Source organism: Ovis aries, chromosome 1 (assembly GCF_016772045.2).
Source record: "Ovis aries strain OAR_USU_Benz2616 breed Rambouillet chromosome 1, ARS-UI_Ramb_v3.0, whole genome shotgun sequence".
In the NCBI taxonomy this organism is placed as follows: Eukaryota; Metazoa; Chordata; class Mammalia; order Artiodactyla; family Bovidae; genus Ovis; species Ovis aries.
Genome location: NC_056054.1, coordinates 197,836,697 through 197,852,353, shown reverse-complemented (window position 1 = coordinate 197,852,353; position 15,657 = coordinate 197,836,697). Strand labels below are relative to the sequence as shown.

General features: G+C 41.4%; 1 protein-coding gene across 7 annotated transcripts in view; it reads left to right on the top strand.

Moving 5' to 3' along the window:
- Window positions 1-262: 262 nt before the first annotated feature.
- Window positions 263-15,657, top strand: part of CLDN16 (claudin 16) — a 127,839-nt gene continuing 112,444 nt past the window's right edge. For 5 of the 7 annotated variants that reach the window (XM_060419381.1, XM_060419372.1, XM_012097145.4 and 2 more), the window contains exon 1: window positions 263-352. The gene's annotated coding sequence lies outside the window, so the exon portion shown is untranslated. Of the gene's footprint in view, window positions 353-7,117; window positions 7,253-7,366; window positions 9,205-15,657 lie in introns of those variants that run through there. The other 2 variants (XM_060419377.1, XM_060419367.1) reach the window with 2 other exon arrangements.

The window sequence follows — 15,657 nt, the reverse complement described above, 5'->3', positions numbered from 1 at the left end:
ACCCGGGACTCCCGAGGGTGACGGAGCCTAGCGGAGGAAGTTATTGCAGGTAACCCTGCCCCCTGCGCTGACGTCGGAGAAGCTCTGGGACCGGGTCCGCCTCTTGGTCGGCGCTGCGGTTCGGAGGCGAGAAGCTGAGGCTGCTCCCGGACCGCGACTGAGATGCAGACCCGCTGGGCGCCGCGATTTAAAGCAGCTCCGCCCAGGAGCGCAGCGCCGCCCAGGAGCGCAGCGCCCTCTGGCGGTTTCCGGGCGGGTTGCTGGAAAGCGAGAGGGAGCGCGGGAGCCCGAGATGGGGCCGAACTCTGGCGGGAAGGTTCTGCCAGCCAAGTGGGGACGCGAGAAGGATCAGGTACGCATCGTGTCCCGGTGCTGCTCATTTCCTCTCTTTTCTCCTCTTGCCCTTTTCCTCTGTGAGCCTTCCCAGGCTTTCCGTTCATTCAATCCACATTTATCCAAAAATGACTAAGTATGACTAAACACTAAAAAATGCCAAGATGAAAAATTAAGACCTCAAGAGACGCACAGTTTCGTTTTCGACTTTTTCCTCGCTGATTAAAAGACATTTCTATGGCTCACCACCCCTCTAACCTCCCTCACACACTTTCCTCCCTTTCCGTTCAGCCTCCTCCCCGTTTTCCTTTCCTCCCAATGCCCTTTCTTCCATTCGAGATCTCTCCTAGAATCATAAAAGAAATGTTGATACTTTATTTATTAGGAAACGGAGACCCAGAGAGGAAACGTGATTTCCGTAAGACCATAGAGCAAGTTGATAGCATATGCAGTACTCTGGTTCTCAGCCCACTCTGCCCAACTACATCTTAGCTTGACCGAAATATATGTCCTTTGAGCTTCCCTGGTGGCGCAGCAGTAAAAAAAATCTGCCTGCCAATGCAGGAAAGGCAAGAGGCACGGGTTCAGTCCCTGGGTCTGAAAGATCCCCTGGAGAAGGAAATGGCAACTCACTCTGGCTTTCTTGCTTGGAAAATTGTATGGACAGAGGAGCTGAGTTGGTTATAGATTATGGGGTCTCAAAAAGTACCTCAGTGAGTAGGACTTGACTGAACACACACACCCATCCTTATGGAAATACAGCCTACCCACCCCTACCCCTACACTTGTACACACCCACACCCACACCCAGCCTACCTTCCACCATTCCTACACTTGAACACACGCACACATCATCATCATCACCCTCTTTCTCACAGCACTTTGTCTTAGAGCAGTGATTCATTCTCAGAGGGACCCAGCCACCCAGGCCCCTGCCTCTGCCCCTCCAAAGGGTGTTTCTCTGATGTTATTCATCAGAGGTGACAGCATCTAAAAAGTACACCCTCTCCCCCCACATAGAAAGAGACCTGTCCTGGGATTAGAAGTCCAAGTTCTGGCTTTTGCAGTGTGACTGGATGTGGCCAGAATCTCAGATTTTAGTTTAGTTAGCCTTTACTTTTGCTCTGTGGGTCTCTAAAGCTTCCTTCTTTGTAGTTACTCAGAAGTGTACCTCAGATGCTGTGGTTTGGAATAATTAAAATGTTTTCTCAACCTCTTTGTGTGTGTGGTGTCAGTGTGGTGGGAGGAGAAGCTTTTATGGTTTTAATAAAAACAGAAGCACCTCCCAGGCAGAAATAAACTTGCAAAAGGGAAAACAAGATATGTTTCAAAATTTCCTATGGCAACTGCCAGTTTGTATTAAGGAGGGAGTTAAAAAATTTTTCATAGTGTGATTGAGAGGGGTGAAGAGAACTCTGCCATTTGGGGGAATGTTGGTGGTGCAGGAAGGGAAGCTATGCATGTGTGAGGTGAGACAGAATATGGGAATCTCTGCACCTTCTGCTCAATCTTGCTGTGAGACTAAAACTACACTTCTAAAAAAAATATAGAAAAACAAAAACCCCCAAGCCCCACCACCCTCATTTCCACCTGGCTATCATCAGATACCTTAGGAAGATTTAAATTCAAAGGACAAGTCTGCATGGAGATTTAAGGACTCGTAATGAAGAGGGTGGGCTTCCTTGGTGGCTTAGTAGTAAAGAATCATCCTGCAATGTAGGAAATGCAGGTTTGAACCCTGGGTCAGGCAGATCCCCTGGAGAAGGAAATGGCAACCCATTTCAGTATTCTTGCCTGGTAAATCACATGGACAGAGGAGCTTGGTAGGCTACAGTCCTTGGGATCTCAATAGGATTGGACACAACTTAGCAACTAAACCACCGCCACCACCAATGAAAAGGATAACGCATAAGCTAGATGAAGAGATTTAATTTGGGATAAGCAGGAATTAAGCAAGTGGTGTCCTTCCTTATCTGAAAGCCTCTTCAGACCCTGGGAAGGCTCTCAGGCTGATCTGTAAGGCAGGACCACATCCAGGCTAAGTCCTCAGAGTCTGGGCCCACAGTTATTAATTCTTTCTATACCCAGATGAATGTTCTGTAGGGTCCTGTGAGAGATATCAATCACATTTGATTTATTTATTCCCCAGGACTGTTAAGCTCAGGAGAGGTTCTCAGACTTTGCTTAGGACTAGACTACCATCATGTGAATCAAATAGTCTTATCTTTTTGTTCCAGTCAATTCAGAATTAAGACTATTAAATTTTTGTCTTTGTTTTTTAGATTAGAGTTGGAGAAGGAAATGGCAACCCACTCCAGCACTCTTGCCTGGAAAATCCCATGGACGGAGGAGCCTGGTAGGCTACAGTCCATGGGGTCGCAAAGAGTCGGAGACGACTGAGCGGCTTCACTTCACTTCACTTCACTTCAGGACCTGTTTTTATCAACCTACAGTTGTCAGGGAATTAAAGGGATGAACTCTGTGGTCAGTATGGCCGCATGTTTTTTGTTTTTTTAGTCCAGGTCTGTGTGAGACTGATTACTTCATTACCCACGGCATATTTGTGAGGCTGTGGTTGATGCTGTTTACTCCACTGTGATCCATGCCATCTCTGGCATATCTAATCCTGTCTAGTTTCTTGTCCTTCCCTCAGAGCAAATAGTGAGATAATGGTTCACCAGAAATCCATCAACTTAAAGAGGAAAAACAACTTACAGACATTGGTCTTTAGATATGAAGTATAAACAGAGGTTTATATATACCAACTCCTATGTGAGGTGACCATTCAGGTATGACCTAAATCAAATCCCTTATGACTATATAGTGGAAGTGAGAAATAGATTTAAGGGACTAGATCTGATAGACAGAGTGCCTGATGAACTATGGACAGAGGTTCGTGACATTGTACAGGAGACAGGGATCAAGACCATCCCCAAGAAAAAGAAATGCAAAAAGCAAAATGGCTGTCTGAGGAGGCCTTACAAATAGCTGTGAAAAGAAGAGAGGCAAAAAGCAAAGGAGAAAAGGAAAGATATACCCATTTGAATGCAGAGTTCCAAAGAATAGCAAGGAGAGATAAGAAAGCCTTTCTCGGTGATCAATGAAAAGAAAGAAAACAATAGAATGGGAAAGACTAGAGATCTCTTTAAGAAAATTAGAGATACCAAGGGAACATTTCATGCAAAGATGGGCTCAATAAAGGACAGAAATAGTAGGGACTTAACAGAAGCAAAAGATATTAAGGAGAGGTGGCAAGAATACACAGAAGAACTATACAAAAAAGATCTTCACGACCAAGATAATCACGATGGTGTGATCACTCATCTAGAGCCAGACATCCTGGAATGTGAAGTCAAGTGGGCCTTAGGAAGCATCACTACGAACAAAGCTAGTGGAGGTGATGGAATTTCAGTTGAGCTATTTCAAACCCTGAAAGATGATGCCGTGAAAGTGCTGCACTCAATATGCCAACAAATTTGGAAAACTCAGCAGTGGCCACAGGACTGGAAAAGGTCAGTTTTCATTCCAATCCCAAAGAAAGGCAATGCCAAAGAAGGATCAAATGACCAAACAATTGCACTCATCTCACACGCTAGTAAAGTAATGCTTAAAATTCTCCAAGCCAGGCTTCAGCAATAGGTGAACTGTGAATTTCCAGATGTTCAAGCTGATTTTAGAAAAGGCAAAGGAACCAGAGATCAAATTGCCAACATTCGTTGGTTCATCGAAAAAGCAAGAGAGTTCCAGAAAAACATCTATTTCTGCTTTATTGACTATGCCAAAGTCTTTGTGTGGATCATAATAAACTGTGGAAAATTCTGAGAGAGATGGGAATACCAGACCACTTGACCTGCCTCTTGAGAAACCTATATGCAGGTCAGGAAGCAACAGTTAGCACTGGATATGGAACAACAGACTAGTTCCAAATAGGAAAAGGAGTAGGTCAAGGCTGTATATTGTCACCCTGCTTATTTAACTTCTATGCAGAGTACATCATGAGAAATGCTGGGCTGGAAGAAGCACATGCTGGAATCAAGATTGCCAGGAGAAATATCAATAACCTCAGATAGGCAGATGACGCCACCCTTATGGCAGAAAGTGGAGAAGAACTAAAGAACCTCTTGATGAAAGTGAAAGAGGAGAGTGAAGAAGTTGGCTTAAAGCTCAACATTCAGAAAACGAAGATCATGGCATCTGGTCCCATTACTTCATGGGAAATAGATGGGGAAACAGTGGAAACAGTATCAGACTTTATTTTTCTGGGCTCCAAAATCACTGCAGATGGTGATTGCAGCCATGTAATTAAAAGATGCTTACTCCTTGGAAGGAAAGTTATGACCAACCTAGACAGAATATTCAAAAGCAGAGACATTACTTTGCCAACAAAGGTCCATCTAGTCAAGGCTATGGTTTTTCCTGTGGTCATGTATGGATGTGAGAGTTGGACTATAAAGAAAGCTGAGTGCTGAAGAATTGATGTTTTTGAACTGTGGTGTTAGAGAAGACTCTTGAGAGTCCCTTGGACTGCAAGGAGATCCAACCAGTGCATCCTGAAGGAGATCAGTCCTGGGTGCTCATTGGAGGACTGATGCTAAAGCTGAAACTCCAATATTTTGGCCACCTGATGTGAAGATCTGACTCATTTGAAAAGACCCTAATACTGGGAAAGACTGAGGGCAGGAAGAGAAGGAGACGACAGGATGAGATGGTTGGATGGTATCACCAACTCAATGGACATGGGTTTGGGTGAGTCCAGGAGTTGGTGATGGACAGGGAGGCCTGGTGTGCTGCGGTTCATGGGGTCACAAAGAGTCAGACATGACTGAGCAACTGAACTGAACTGATGTGAGGTGACAGAGACGTAGAGATGTCAGATCATGTTCCCAGCACTGGATTTGGTAAATGCTGGGGTTCCAGACTATACACTTTGACCCTAAAGCTTGCACCTTTAAACACTGTCTATAGGAGTTCCCTTGTCAATCAAATCAACTAAGGGTCCTTGGCTTTTAAGGATTACCCATCCTTATCATGACTTCCTGCTTCTTCCTGTCTTTTCTTAATCTCTGCTGCTGCCCACTAAGATTCTGCACTTTGGGGATCTGGAAGCATGTGGGGAGAGTGTTGCTGTCAAGGAGGGAAATATGAGTGAAAACAGCAAGTAGTCTGCTGGTTTACTCCATATGTGACTAATACTTGAGCTCAACCATGATCCTGAGAACAGGAATTAGTACAAGACATACACAGAGAGATGGAAGTAAAGGTGAGACTATGGGTGATAGAAGAGACAAAGAAACACAGTCCCAAGAGGTAGCATCCCAGAAGTGGTGAATGATGAGAGATGCAAAAGTTGTTGGAAGGTAATTGTTTCACCTAGGGACAATGTGTGTTACTATTGACTTTTCAGGGCTTCTCAGATCATAAAAGCAAAGTGGATGAACATATTTCTAAGTAAACAATTGACTAAAATTATTTAGGGCTCATGAGAAGAATCAGAGCACAAGTGTGAAAGTTTAACATGAATTCTAGTATTAGAACATGAAGATTACCAATACTAAGAATGTTGGTGCTTTCCTGTCGTAACTACGACTTTAAACAGTCCTTTGAATCCCCTTGGGGTTTTAGAGGAGATAGCAAGTTGTATGGTTTAAAACACAAACATTTGAATCCTAATTCTATCACCTAGGAGCAGAATAACTTTAGAAAATTTATGCAACATGTTTGAGCATTAGATTTTTCCTCTTTCAAATGAAGAAGTAAAACTTTATTGTGTTGTGATGTTAAATAAGCTAATATGTGTACATTACTTCGACAGCAGTTAGTACATAGTAAGCACATAGAATAATGGTTATTAGATCAGGTAGAATAGATATATTTATTAACCCAGCGACTTACAAATGATACATTTGTTCAGAAATACTTTTTCTTGCCTTCATTCTATTAGAATCTCACTTAATGTCATTCATAGTTGAAACTTGATGACAGGATATGAACTGTTTCTAGCAGGCAGATATAATTCTATGTTCAGAAGTTGAAAAGGCGACAATGAGAAGGGTGGGGATTTTAGATGAGATATCTAAGCTCCATCTCGTGGCCCTGGACAGTTTTCCCCTCCAAATCCTTGGCAAGTACTAAAGGCCAAGGGGCTTTTTCTACAATGGGGTGAGCCAGGAGCAGAGGGAGGATGGAGTCATGATACCAAATTACTGTAGATCAGCATAGTTCTTTAAGAGTTAAGTGGGAAAATCCTTAGTTTGTGAGTTGTAACAAGTCTTTGTCTTGTTATGTGGACTCAAATTTCTTTCTTAGGTCCCCCCATAAGCTCCCAGCCTGAAAGATCTATCTCCTCAGAGGAAAAAAATAGGGAGAGAGAAAAAAAGATGGAATTCTGCTATAAAATTGACTCTTTGAATCATAAAAACTTACTTTGAAGCAAGTTGGTGAAGGACTGTTCGCTTACTTTATTTTGTTTGTGTTCTGTTTGGGGGAAGGTTTCCTTTTAAACATCAGGGATGTTAGAAATAACCCCCTAGTTTGATAATCTAATCAAGGTCAAATTGTGATATCTTACTTTAAATCTCTTTAATGTAACACTAACTGTATAAGGCAACGTTCTCCAGAGAAACAGAATCAATAGGAAATATAGATATAGGTAGATAGATCATCCTTATATTGAACATAATGTTTGACAAGTTATAACATGCTCATGTGTGTTGACTTGTATCTGACTCTTTGTGACCCCATGAACTGTAGCCTATCAGGCTTTTCTGTCTATGGAATTTTCCAGGCAAGAATACTAGAGTGGATTGCCATTTCCTTCTCCAGGGGATGGATCATCCCGATCCAAGGATTGAAGCTGTGTCTCTCATGTCTCCTGCGTTGGGAGGTGGATTCTTTACCAACTGTTCTAACTTGGAAGCAGGCAAGATAGTAATAATATCTTATATATATTATAATATTATATGTATATATATAGAGAAGGATAGATGTATTTCAAATAACTATTTATTTATCCTTCATTCATTCTAATTATTCTTTATTTTAGAGTTGACTCATGAAACTGTGAAAGCTGCCAAGACCAAAATTTGTAGAGTTAGGCCAGCAAACTGGAGACTTAGATAAAAGTTGATGTTGGATTCTTGAGTTCAAAATCTTGCAGTCTGGAGGATTCCTTCTTTATCCCCTGAAACATCAGTTCTGTTCTGAAGGCTTTCAGCTGATTAGATGAGACCTGCCCACATTATGGAGAGCAATGTGCTTTACTCAAAGTTTAGTGATTTAAATGTCCAGTTCAGTTCAGTGGCTTTGCTGCTGCTGCTGCTGCTAAGTCACTTCAGTCATGTCCGACTCTGTGTGATCCCATAGACAGCAGCCCACCAGGCTCCCCCGTCCCTGGGATTCTCCAGGCAAGAACACTGGAGTGGGTTGCCATTTCCTTCTCCAATGCATGAAAGTGAAAAGTGAAAGTGAAGTCACTCAGTCGTTTCTTAAAAGGAGCTCCCCTGGTAGCTCAGCTGATAAAGAATCTGCCTGCAATGCAGGAGATCCTAGTTCAATCCCTGGGTTGGGAAGATCCCCTGTAGGAGGGATAGGCTACCCACTCTAGTATTCTTGGATTTCCCTGGTGGCTCAGACAGTAAAGAATCTGCCTGTAATGTGGGAGACCTGGATTTGATCCCTGAGTTGGGAAGATCCCCTGGAGATGGGAATGACTACCTACTCCAATATTGTGGCCTGGAGAATTCCATGGACAGAGGAGCCTGGCATGCTACAACCCATGGGTTCTCAAAGAGTCAGAACATGACTGAATGACTTTCACATCTTTAAAAAATACCTTAACATCAACATCTATACTGTTGCTTGACCAAACAACTAGCTGCTACAGCCTAGACATGTGGAGACATAAGACTAATCAATAATACTTACTAATTTATTTGGATCCTAAGAGCTAAAGCAGAGACATCACTTTGCCAACAAAAGTCCGTCTAGTCAAGGCTATGGTTTTTCCTGTGGTCATGTATGGATGTGAGAGTTGGACTGTGAAGAAGGCTGAGCGCTGAAGAATTTATGCTTTTGAACTGTGGTGTTGGAGAAGACTCTTGAGAGTCCCTTGGACTGCAAGGAGATCCAACCAGTCCATTCTGAAGGAGATCAGCCCTGGGACTTTTTTGGAGGGAATGGTGCTAAAGCTGAAACTCCAGTACTTTGGCCACCTCATGCGAAGAGCTGACTCATTGGAAAAGACTCTGATGTTGGGAGGGATTGGGGGCAGGAGGAGAAGGGGACGACAGAGGATGAGATGGCTGGATGGCATCAGGGACTCGATGGAGGTGAGTCTGAGTGAACTCTGGGAGTTGGTGATGGACAGGGAGGCCTGGCGTGCTGCAATTCATGGGGTCACAAAGGTCGGGCATGACCGAGCAACTGAACTGAACTGAAGAGCTTTATTTGTATGAACTCACTTAGTACTCAAAAAAGCCAGTAAGTTAAGTTTCGATAACAACAGATAAGGAAACTGAGGCCCAGATAAGCAAAGTATTAATAGTTTGCCCCAAATTACACAGCTAGTAAGGGCAGAATTGGCATCCAAACTCAGTAGATCTGGCGTCTGAGGCAGAGGGCTTAGGTGGTGGCCTGCACTAACCTGAAGCACATGTTTATATTTATCTCCTTTGTGGCTCTTCCAACCACCCATACAGGGACATCCACAGACTGAGCCCTCAACAAATCTCCAAGTCAAAGTCATATCAGAGTGAATAGTAGGTGCTCAGAAAGTGTTGGATAATTAAGTAAATGAATTAACAGATGAATAGACTGATGGAGGAAGGATCTGTAATCTTGATGATTAGGGATCCGAAGCATTACCATGCAATGGTGAGTAAAATCAGTTTTGACTCTTAAAGAGATCCAGATTTTTTGTGCTGTTGGTGGGAGATCAAAACAAAAAGAAATTGCAATGTGATAAAGATTGTAATTTTTAATACCTTGGTCTTTGGGATAAGACTAAATTAATGTGAGACTGCTTTCTTTCCTCATTAGACATAATACTAGATAAGTTAGTTTGTCTCTCCATGCTTATTCTTTCCCATATGTAAAATAAAATAAATAGAGGTAAAGCAGAGAGTTGTGGAAAGGAAACAGATTGAGATTGTGTCTCTTGTATGCTGAGTCCTGTACCCAGAATGTGGACAACATTTAATCAATGATAGCTATATTGTAAGAACCTCAGTGAGTGTCCCAAGGCCAAAGAATAGAGAGTGGTAGGCTGACTTTCTCAGGCTGAACTAAATATTTGAACTAAATTCCCAAGAATTTATACCAAAATGTAGAGCAGAGTTACAGACTGGTGAGCTGTATTTCAGATTTGGCCTGAAACAAAAGTTTCGGATTTTTTTTTTTTTTTTGAAGTGCCCAGGAGTTTTCCAAAAATTAAATTTGTTTTAACTTTGAGAAATTAGAAGATTCCTCTTTAAAGAGTCTAGAGTCTGATCAAAAAGAGATGGCCATACTGCATAGCTCTAGATAGGCTCTCTGGTTTCCTATTTCTCCACAATGTCTGCTATTCTTTCTTTATTCGTTTATGTTACTTCTCTGGATACTGTAGGCTCTTGATGCCAGTGTGCACATAGGAAGTACATATACTAAGTAGCTGAACTGACAGGACTTGTATGCTATGCTAAGGAATGTGGGGTTTATCATATCCTAGGCAATCAGAAGCAGTCAAAGAATTTTAATCATGGACTTGAGCAGATTTGTATTTTAGAAAGATTTTTCTGGGCTGCAGGAGCCAGAGATAGAAATCAGTTAATGAAAGGCTGTGGAAATAGTGCAAGAATAGGTTGGTGAGAGAGTTTGGTCAGTGTCAAAAATAGCAACTTGGGAGGCAGAAAGTAGTGTGTACCTGCCAGTGATAAGTTGAAATGAATCTTGTATGCCTTTATGTGATTTAAAATGTTTATGTTGAGCCAAGAGTGATAATTTTTGAAAATGCTGGATGGTTTTGTCCATAAACCCAGGACAGAAATATTATATATGACCTTGCATTCAGTGGGAAACAGAACTCTGATTTCCTCTCTAAGTTTTAATCATTTCAAAGATGGAGGAGAAGCTGGACATTTTGGATTGACACAGAATAAGTCTTTACTATGGCTCCTTCCTAAGAGATTTTCAAGGACAATTATATTATGCATGACTATAAACTGTAAATTGCAACTCTGCTTGTTGTAGAGGAATAGGATTTCGGAAAGGGAGAATTGATGAAGAAGAATAGGTATTAATGATTACTTTCAATGAATATATAGATGTGAATGATTAATTTTACTTGGGATTATTTGGGTTTTTTCTTGAGGACAATAGAAAGACATGACAAGGTTTTAAGCAGGAGCAAGACCTGGTCAAGTTTGTTTGATAGTGTTTTTACAATGTTACTCTGAAGAGTAAGGGATGGATGATGGAGGGGAATTGTGGGTAGGGTACTGCAGTACATTCCAGTTCAAAGAATGTGACTGTGATGTGGATAAATGCTGGAGGCCAGGACTTGGAGGATCCAAATTAAATGGGAATAACTGGTTGAAAATGTATGATGGGATTAGTTCATTGGCATGCTTACACCAGTTAGCTATCAAATTAAGGGAAAAATTGAAATATTGTAGTGAAGAAATTTCAACTCCCCCCTCCTACCCTCTTAATCATATGCACTTAGTTCAGTTCAGTTCAGCCACTCAGTCCTGTCTGTCTCTTGGTGACTCCATGGACTGCAGCATGCCAGGCTTCCCTGTCCATCACTAAATCCCGGAGCTTGCTCAAACTCATGTCCATCAAGTTCGTGATGCCATTCAACCATCTCATCCTCTGTCATCCCCTTCTCCTCCTGCCTTCAATCTTTCCCAGCATCAGGGTCTTTTCCAATGAGTCAGTTCTTCACTTCGGGTGGCCAAAGTATTAGACTTTCAGCTTCAGCATCAGTCCTTCCAATGAATACTCAGGACTGACTTCCTTTAGGATTGACTGGGTGGATCTCCTTGCAGTCCAAGGGACTCTCAAGAGTCATCTCCAACACCACAGTTGAAAAGCATCAGTTCTTCGGCACTTAGCTTTCTTTATAGTCCAACTCTCACATCCAAACATGACTACTGGAAAAACCATAGCCTTGACTAGACGGACCACTGTTGGCAAAGTAATGTCTCTGCTTTTTAATATGCTGTCTAGGTTGGTCAAAGCTTTTCTTCCAAGGAGTAAGCATCTTTTAATTTCATGGCTGCAGTCACCATCTACAGTGATTTTCAGTTCAGTTCAGTTTAGTTGCTCAGTCATGTCCGACTCTGCGACCCTGTGAATCGCAGCACGCCAGGCCTCCCTGTCCATCACCATCTCCTGGAGTTCACTCAGACTCACGTCCATCGAGTCCCTGATGCCATCCAGCCATCTCATCCTCGGTCGTCCCCTTCTCCTCCTGCCCCCAATCCCTCCCAGCATCAGAGTCTTTTCCAATGAGTCAACTCTTCCCATGAGGTGTCTGAAGTACTGGAGCTTCAGCTTTAGCATCATTCCTTCCAAAGAAATCCCAGGGCTGATCTCCTTCAGAATGGACTGGTTGGATCCACTTGCAGTCCAAGGGACTCTCAAGAGTCTTCTCCAACATCACAGTTCAAACGCATAAATTCTTTGATGCTCAGCCTTCTTCATAGTCCAACTCTCACATCCATACATGACCACAGGAAAAACCATAGCCTTGACTAGACGGACCTTAGTCGGCAAAATAATGTCTCTGCTCTTGAATATACTATCTAGGTTGGTCATAACGTTTCTTCCAAGGAGTAAGTGTCTTTTAATTTCATGGCTGCAGTCACCATCTGCAGTGATTTTGGAGCCCCCCAAAATAAAGTCTGACACTGTTTCTACTGTTTCCCCATCTATTTCCCATGAAGTGATGGGACTGGATGCCATGATCTTCATTTTCTGAATGTTGAGCTTTAAGCCAACTTTTTCACTCTCCTCTTTCACTTTCATCAAGAGGCTTTTTAGCTCTTCATTTTCTGCCATAAGGGCGGTGTCATCGGCATATTTGAGGTTATTGATATTTCTCTTGGCAGTCCTGATTCCAGCTAGTGCTTCATCCAGCCCAGCATTTCTCATGATGTACTCTGCATAGAAGTTAAATAAGCAGGGTGACAAAATACAGCCTTGACGTATCCCTTTCCCAATTTGGAACCAGTCTCTTGTTCCATGTCCAGTTCTAACTATTGTTTCTTGACCTGCATACAGATTTCTCAGGAGGCAGATCAGGTGGCCTGGTATTCCCATATCTTTCAGAATTTTCCACAGTTTGTTGTGATCCACACAGTCAAAAGCTTTGGCATAGCCAATAAAGCAGAAGTAGATGTTTTCCTGGAATTCTTTTGCTTTATTGATGATCCAATGAATGTTGGCAATTTAATCTCTGGTTCTTCTGCCTTTTCTATATCCACCTTGAACATCTGGAAGTTCACAATTCACATACTGTTGAAGCCTAGCTTGGAGAATTTTGAGCATTACTTTGCTAACGTGTGAGATGAGTGCAATTGTGCAGTAGTTTGAGCAATCTTTGGCGTTGCCTTTCTTTGGGATTGGAATGTAAACAGATCTTTTCCAGTCCTGTGGCTACCACTGAGTTTTCCAAGTTTGCTGACATATTGAGTACAGCACTTTCACATAATCTTTTAGGATTAGAAATAGCTCACCTGGAATTCCATCACCTCCACTAGCTTTTTTTGTAGTGATACTTCCTAAGGCCCACTTGACTTTGCATTCCAGGATGTCTGGCTCTAGGTGAGTGATCATACCATCCTGGCTATCTGGGTCATGAAGATCTTTTTTCATAGTTCTTCTGTGTATTCTTGCCACCTCTTCTTAATATCTTCTGCTTCTGTTAGATGCATATCATTTCTGTCCTCTATTGTGCCCATCTTTGCATGAAATGTTCCCTTGGTATCTCTAATTTTCTTGAAGAGATCTCTAGTCTTTCCCATTCTGTTGTTTTCCTCTGTTTCTTTGAGTTGATCACTGAGGAAGCTCTCCTTGCTATTCTTTGGAACTCTGCATTCAAATGGGTATATCTTTCCTTTTTTTCTTTGCCTTTTGCTTCTGTTCTTTTCTCAGCTATTTGTAAGGCCTCCTCAGACAACCGTTTTGTATTTCTTTTTCTTGGGGATGATCTTTATCACTGCCTCCTGTGCAATGTCATGAACCTGCATCCATAAGTTCTTCAGGCACTCTGTCCATCAGATATAATCCTTTGAAGCTATATGTTACTTCCATTGTATAATCGTAAGGAATTTGATTTAGGTCATACCTAAATTAGGTGTAGTGGTTTTCACTACTTTCTTCATTCTAAATCTGAATTTTGCAATATGGAGTTCATGATTTGAGCTGCAGTCAGCTCCCGGTCTTGTTTTTGATGACTGTATAGAGCTTCTCCATCTTTGGCTGCAAAGAATATAATCAATGTGATTTTAATATTGGCCATCTGGTGAGATGTGTAGAGTCTTCTCTTGTGTTGTTTTAAGATGGTGTTTTCTATTACCAGTGTGTTCTTTTGGCAAAACTCTGTGTCTTTGCACTAACATATCAGATGCACCAACATATCAGATATATGATATACATATATATATATATATGTAGTATACATATAATATAGTACATAATCATATCCACTAGCTATAAATATTTTCCAATTCAAAAATAAGATGCCTAACATTTACTGAGTCCTAAAGTGTGTGTCCTCTACTTGAGACTTTTTAAAAATTAATTAATTTATTTGACTGTGTGGGTCTTCAATTTTTGTTGGGGCATGTGATATCTTTAATTGCAGCATGTGGGATCTTATTCCCTGACTAGGGATTAAACTAGGGCCCCCTGCTTTGGGAGTGATAAATCTTAGCTATTAGATCACCAGGGAAGTCCCTGCCTGGGACTTTTAGAAGCATAACTTTGAATTATCTCCATTCTATTGAAAAAGTATTATCTCATTATCCACTGTTTTTTCAAGGTATAAACTAACAGCTATTAAATTATTATATTAACTGCACTATTTTATAATACTAGCACACTAATTATGATTTATCTTCTAACACAGCTCACTGATGCTGTGTCCTGTGAAGTGGTTGAAGTCAGTTTGACCACAATGGCTGAGAGCAGTGGTTGTATCTCCAAATTTCCTTCATTCCAGTCCTGGCTTTTTTGGTTGCTATCTGTATAACATAGGCAAGTTAGCTATTATCCTTTGGATGTCTCATGTCTTCATCTTCAAAATACAAATATTAGTATTAGCATCATCATTGAGTAAAGACAAGGGTTTTAGAAAAGGGTCTGGAACATATTGACTGCTTATAAGTCTTTTCTCTTATAATAGTTGGTATTAGCGGAAGATGATAGGAATCTGAATCAGCACTAAACAGTGAGAATAGAGAGGGGAGGTGAGAAATTCTGCAATGGAAGAAGCTGCCTTATTATGCTATGAAATGAAGTATAAGTACATACTTAAAATTCTATAACCCACTGAAAAATAATCAAAACTAACTGAAATTAATTTTCCAAAGGCATATGTGTATATACTTTTGCCTTCAAATTAAAAACTTAACTCTCAAAATAAAATCTGCTGCTGTTTCAGTCCCCCCTCCCATCCCTTTTTCTCTCCACCTGTGAAAACCTTAGGAAAGACTACTTATTCTATGAAAGTTGCACAGGGTAGAGGTTAAACCAGGCGGAACCGAACTCAGTGAATAAACAGGAGAAATACAAAGAGGACAAAGAACAGGACATTGCAAAAGTCTGACAGTTGGAAGTGAATTTTAACTGATTTTCTGTTACTCTGCCCTGTACTATCAGACAGCTGTGTGGGGTCAAGGCCACACTGGATATGTGCAGATTGCTGGTTGGATACCCTTGACCTTGTTGCTGGCAAAGGCCAAGCCTGCTGGAATTTGGCTGGAAAAAGTTCTCTTCCCTCTAGTAACTGTCTTCCTCTACACTAACCCTCCTTGATTTTAATGGTGGTTGCCACCACATTCCCACGAACTTCATTAAATATTTACCGAGTACATAATCTGCTAAACATGACTTTCGTACCTAGAGCAGGCAAAGACTTGTTTCTGACTTGCTACCTTATTATTTTGTAAGAATTGTCTTTGAGTCCCTTGGCAGGATAGAGGAGAAACATTAATTATAAACAGACACTAACCATAATGTTCAATTTATTAGCCACACACGGCTATTTAAGTAATAATTTAAATTAAATTTAAAAATTTAGTTTCACTGGTGTATGTTTCAAGATCTCAGTATAGTGAAGGG